Source organism: Vigna umbellata, chromosome 10, assembly GCF_029865625.1.
Source record: "Vigna umbellata cultivar VRB3 chromosome 10, Vumbellata_1.0, whole genome shotgun sequence".
Classification (NCBI taxonomy): domain Eukaryota; kingdom Viridiplantae; phylum Streptophyta; class Magnoliopsida; order Fabales; family Fabaceae; genus Vigna; species Vigna umbellata.
Genome location: NC_142174.1, coordinates 19,132,653 through 19,138,815, shown reverse-complemented (window position 1 = coordinate 19,138,815; position 6,163 = coordinate 19,132,653). Strand labels below are relative to the sequence as shown.

At 28.2% G+C, this 6,163-nt stretch overlaps 1 long non-coding RNA gene across 1 annotated transcript; it reads right to left on the bottom strand.

Moving 5' to 3' along the window:
• Window positions 1-302: 302 nt before the first annotated feature.
• Window positions 303-4,163, bottom strand: LOC148192098 (uncharacterized). Its single transcript, XR_015782532.1, has 2 exons — window positions 3,804-4,163; window positions 303-2,386 (listed from the first exon to the last, which is right to left on the bottom strand). It is a non-coding gene; the product is annotated as an uncharacterized LOC148192098 (long non-coding RNA).
• Window positions 4,164-6,163: the final 2,000 nt, after the last annotated feature.

The window sequence follows — 6,163 nt, the reverse complement described above, 5'->3', positions numbered from 1 at the left end:
ATACTATGTTTCATAATAAACACTTAATCTCAAATTAATATTATGAATTATCTAATTCAAAATAATTTTATATATCATTAGTAACAAAAATATAAAAGCTTGTATCAAAAACTCCAACATATTGTAACAAATAACACTAACCATACATCTAATTTAACTTTATTAACACGGTTGATTCTACGAGAATAATCTGTCAGTCATAAAAATAAGTCATTTTTATTTTATTAAAGAGAAAATAACACCCAGAAAAATCAAAGAAGAAGAAAGAATTTTAAACTGCATCAAATAAATGAATACTCATAAAAAGAAAAATCCAATCCATTTTATATATCAAACAAAAATAAAGAGATAACAAAATTTGTCTCTTACCTTGATTTTATTTCTTCTCCAACTTTGTCATGAATTTGAGAACTGGACAATGCAACTTAATCTTATAAAAAAACAATTTTGGAATAATTATGAAAGGAATAACACATTCTTCACCGTGTATAGTCTCTAGCACAACTCTGGGACACTATTAACATCCTCCCATTTTCGCTGTCTAACAAAGTTACTCGTCACCATTCACAAAATTGACAATGTGATCATGTAATCATGCATACTTAGTCACTAGACATGCAAAATTTAGAATTATTTAATGATAATATAGCTGTTATAAAATCTGTGTAATGGTTTTCTAATTTTAATTTTAAGTAAAAATACAATGTGTCAATTGATTGTTAAATATAATATATGCACTAATAATATAAATATATATTTTTAAAAACTTATCTTAAAAAATTATAAGAAAATTATCCTTCTTTAATTGATAAGATAGAACATTAGGCCTCTAAATTAAAAGCTAGCATTGATTAGTCGCTTTTATGACAGGAGGATTTGTTTTATCTGGGGATGAGTGTATAGAGAGAACTATCTTTATATCAGGAACAAGTACAAAAACTCATCTGCACTTTTTTTAGTACCTGAGCTGTTATGACTATGATCACCCTTGGCTGACTTCATATATTAATTTTATTTAATTATTAATAAAAAAAGTCAATTAAATTCCTCAATTTTAAAAATACAATAATATAAATATTTTAAACTTCTATCCAGTTTCTTATTTTAAATAAATACTACTATTAACTTTTCAGAAGAATACAACTGTTAACCTTTTAAAACTCTGAAGATGACAGTTAGTTTTATAAATTATACATAAATTAAATTAAACCCACAACTACTTTTGTTAACCATTTCACTATTCATTTAGTAAAAAATAGTATCATTACATTATAAAGAAAAATTAGAAATTAGAAAAAATAGTAAAAATATACATGCTTGTCTTATAAGTGGAAGTACCATGTTTCTCTTATAAACTCTCTACTCTGAATATGATGAGTGAATATCAACATATTTTAATTATGGTTGAAAATACAAATATATTTTATTTCTCCTATATAGGTAGACCCAAACTTTCTGTCCAATTGCTTTTAAACTATTTTTTTCTTTTCATCTTTCATTTAATTATTTAATTTAAAAATATATGTTAAATAGTATATTTTATTTTTCTAAATTTGTAAATTTGAACTATTATATATTACTCTTAATTTTTGTCACTATAATGTTTTTCATACAAACACTTAATTTAAAAGTTTTTTGTTTCTTCTTTTAGAATTGAATCAATAGTTTTACATACTCCTTTGTATGTTTTTCATACAATGCGCTATTCTTATATGCAACAAATACTAATAGTTCATGTCAAATAGTGCTTGAGGTCATGGTATTGAGTCCCACCACTTAAAGCCACAGAACAAAAAATGAGCATTTCATAATGGCAATGCAACAGTCATGATCACTACAGTGGTGATCCGATGTTTGGATGATGACGGAGAAAGAGGGACAGAATTGCAGAGAAAGAGGATATTAGTGTTTTTGAATGAATGATGAATAAATAAATATCTAATGAATAAATAAATATCTAAAGAAGAACGACAGAAAAAAACCCTTAAATATACACAGACAAAGAAATGTTCTGAATAGCTTATGATTTAAATAGATTATATTCATAAACTAATATATACCTTTATACTATACTCATAATTGATTGAGAACCATAAATAATCAAGACATTCTTTTATTATTATAATAATAACAATAATAGTAAATAATTAAAAATAAAAAATAAAACAATCTTTTAATTTTTACTATTCTTTTTTAAACAGAATTTTTCTTAACTCTAACAAAACAGCAGAAGCAGCTTTTTATCTCTTAACAAAACAGCTATCTCTTAACAAAACAGCATGCGCATTTTTTATCCTCTTCTTTTTGAAGGGAGAAAGGGAAAGGTTCAAAGCATATTCGTACCCAGCTCTGCAACATGGTCTGCTTAGTTCTCTCTATATTCTCTCTGGACAAATACCCAGTCAAACAAGAATTCTGTCATGTTTCAGAAAAGCCAAGATTTCTATAAAATGTTCTCTTTTCTCTATCTTTCTATTGTTGACAGAAGGATTCGATTTAAATTCTGATTTTCATTCAATAATCTCAAAGGGTTTTTTTCCTTTTTTCGACATTTGCAAACCAAATATAAATTATGTCATTTGCATTTCATAATTTTATATGGCAAGAATTCAGTAATATGAGAACCAATGTAAACCAGACTAACATTTGGACTAACTTGGCATTCATATTCATATTTTTTCTAGTGTTTGTAGTTTGGTCAAGATAACTATGAAGAAACAAACAAACAAAAAAAAAAGTAATAATCAATGCACCATAACTGACAAGAATCATAGCTAAAATGAATCTCTAGACTTTCAATTATATTCTCAATTTCTCATATCATAAATTATGGACATAGCTGAGGTTGTTGTGCCATCACAAATAATAAGAATTATCTAGATTTCTGTAACCCTTCATTTGATAAGATATTAGAGCCTAACAACAGATCTTTCTCTTAGATCAGATCTTCCTTAGATAACTGTTAGAATCTGGTGATTTAAAAATACACTATCTGCATAGAATTTCTTGTGTCAACACAGGTAAATGTTACTTGAATCACATTGTTTAAAAAACATTGCTACTTCCATAGAAATTAATGCATTTTTAATTTGTACCCATGAAAGTACTCTTGCCAACAATCAAATCAATATCAATCTCAACGAGAACAGAAGGAAACAATTAAAGAGCTAAAATGCAAATTTAAACTAAGAATTTTAAAAGCAGATAACACTGAGACTAAGGTCCCTAACAACCCTTTCATCCCTGCTTCATACAAGTTCAAGATTTCATAAACTTAAACCTTCCATTCCCCAACAGAAAGTATCAATCAATCTGAAGTAACATGAATTGGGACAAGCACAAACACCAAAATCAAATGCATCACATTAGACTTTGCAACCAAAACATACACTCTAATTCAACCAAAGCCCAGAGTCAGAAAAACCTCAAACAATTTCTTTCTTGTTTTCTCTTTCAAGCAAATTGCAACCACTGAATCACACGACTTAATTAGCTTAATCTATAAAAATACAACAAGTTCTTTACAGTAATATCCATGATTATTTTAATCTGAATATAAATTTCCCCACATAATCAAAGAAAACAAACACCTCAAGTAATCAAAAAATCCAAACAGAGAAAAAACACACCAGAAGCTTGCTAAAAAAATGCTTTTCCTAGATGTAGATTCTAGGCATCGAGATCTATAACTGGATCTGATAAGCAAATATTGAAGTAAAATTAAAAAAAACTGGTAAAAATTTACTGGTAATATAATCTTGGAGATGAGATCTGAGCGAGTGTAACCAGACATCGACACAAACCTTCACTGCGGCCTCCGATTCAGTTGATGCAAGGCGGGATCCAATTCGCCGCCGGCTACCACTTCACCATTTTGCCGCAAAAACCGGTTCCCGACCTGCACCAAGCGAATTAGAGACCGCACAGTGATAGAATCATAATCTCGTGTGCGCAATCACATGGAAATCACTGGTAAACCACCAAACAAATTTCTCTCAGTTTCATCCAAGAGAAGAGGTAGTGAGAGAAAGAATTGAAGAGAGAAGACGAAGCCAACCCCCAACCCACCCTATGTGGTGACCGGGTAAAGATTGGGTTAGCGTTAGGTTATTTATAAAGAGCACAGACGAAGGAGATAGGGACACGTGGTTGCTCACGCTCTCGCTGATGCCATTAATACTGTGCAAGTGGTTATTTTTTCTTTTGAAGACCAAAGCGTGGCATGGAGAGATTAAAATTGAGGCTTGGATTTAGAAAGATTTACTGAAGTAATGCCATTTAGTCGAAGTACGTTGCTGCACGTGCGTGTGTTTCTGTGACTGCAACGTGTTTCTGAGGTGTGAGGCGCGTTTCACTTTTGGACTCGCATTTACCAAATTATCCGTGGGATTGTAATTTGGGCCGCTATGGACCGCACTTGTATGCTGGATCATGGACACAATAAATAAATGAAATTACTATCTTGCAGACTTTTTTTTTATCACTGCTGCTATTTGAGGAAAACAAATTAAAAACTATGTTTTATATAGTCAAAGTTAGGCAAGATTTGAGTGATGAAATGGTTGGTCTCCACTGTGCAAAAGCCTCTTTTGGAGGAAATTCACTGTGTCAAAGTTGACAAGCAATCAAGGAAAGAAATAGTAGGAGTTGAGTTAGATAGCAAGATTTAACCAAACACTGAATATTTAACCAAACTTAGCTTTAAAAATTTATTTGTGATTAAAATTATATTAGCTTCAAAGTTGAATCTCTTCTTCTTCCATACACCACTTTTTTGTGGGAAGTTATGCAATAAATACCACAAAAAAATAGACTCTGAACATTCTTCTTTGTGATGTACAAAGACTATAGTGCACTTGGTCCACCATTTTCGAAGAACATCCACCTTACTGCAGTTTGTTCTTGGTAGATATGCATTATCTCAAAGCTGGTGAGATGTAGTACTAACTGTACTGATAAATTCAATTGTTATAAGCTAGCAAATAAATATATATACATATGATTCCTTATAATGTGTGTACTCAGGTCACTATCACTAAATTTTAGTTAAAATAAACAATGGAGTATAAGTTTTTATAAAATAAGAAACTATTTATCCAATCACCAGATAATTCTGAAAAGTTTATTTCATAACATATGAAGAAATTATAAGTGGGCTAGTAATAAATGTTGAAGGGGTGGTGAATATACAAATCTTCAATAACTTCCCTTTTTTATTTCTTTTGAATGATAGAATAACTCAGTATGCGAGCAAATATTTTTTCTAAAATATGTATTTATAATTTCAGATTTAAGTTATTATTATATAGATTATATATACAAAATTGTACATTAATATAAAATCATGTATTTTATTTTTAAATGTAAATTAAAATTGATATAATATCTATTTTTTAAAATTAGTAAAATTTGAATATTATTATTATTATTATTATTTATCTTTAATAAATTTTGATATAAATAATAATGATATAAAATTTTAATTTAATAGTTAAATAAAAAAACTTATTTTTTATATTAAATTATTAACTACCTAATTAATATATATATATATATATATATATATATATATGTATGTATATGTATATGTATATTTATGTATGTAGAATTTACATTAAATGTCAGACAATTAATAATTTGTTAAAAAATTGAATAACATTTACTTTGAAAATTACTTTTCCCTAATAGCTAGAATATTGTGTTTTGGGAAAATATTACTATTTAATTGATAATAAAAAAGTAGGTAGTGATTTATAAATTAGATTATATATATTTTATTATAATTTTAATTAATAAAGGAGTTAACTTGTAATAAATAGACTTATAGTTACAAGAACTGGAAACACTAATACACAAAAGGAAGGTAATATTGGGTACAAAACCTAATATTGAGAGACTATTGCGATGCAATTTTCTTGGGAAGGAGATTATTTCAATTTTCTAATAGTGAAATTCAAAGAATGGCAACATAAGAAGTAAATTTTAATAGTAAATAGTTTGACTTTGTAGTAGAAAATGATACCATAGAGAACAAATGTACATATTTGTAGTCTAAGAATGCTAGCATATTATGAAAGAAATCTTAAATATAGATGGTACAACCTTTGACTATTCTTTTGGTAGGAAACGTGAGATGAAAGTTCAAACTATAACTTAATGTTAC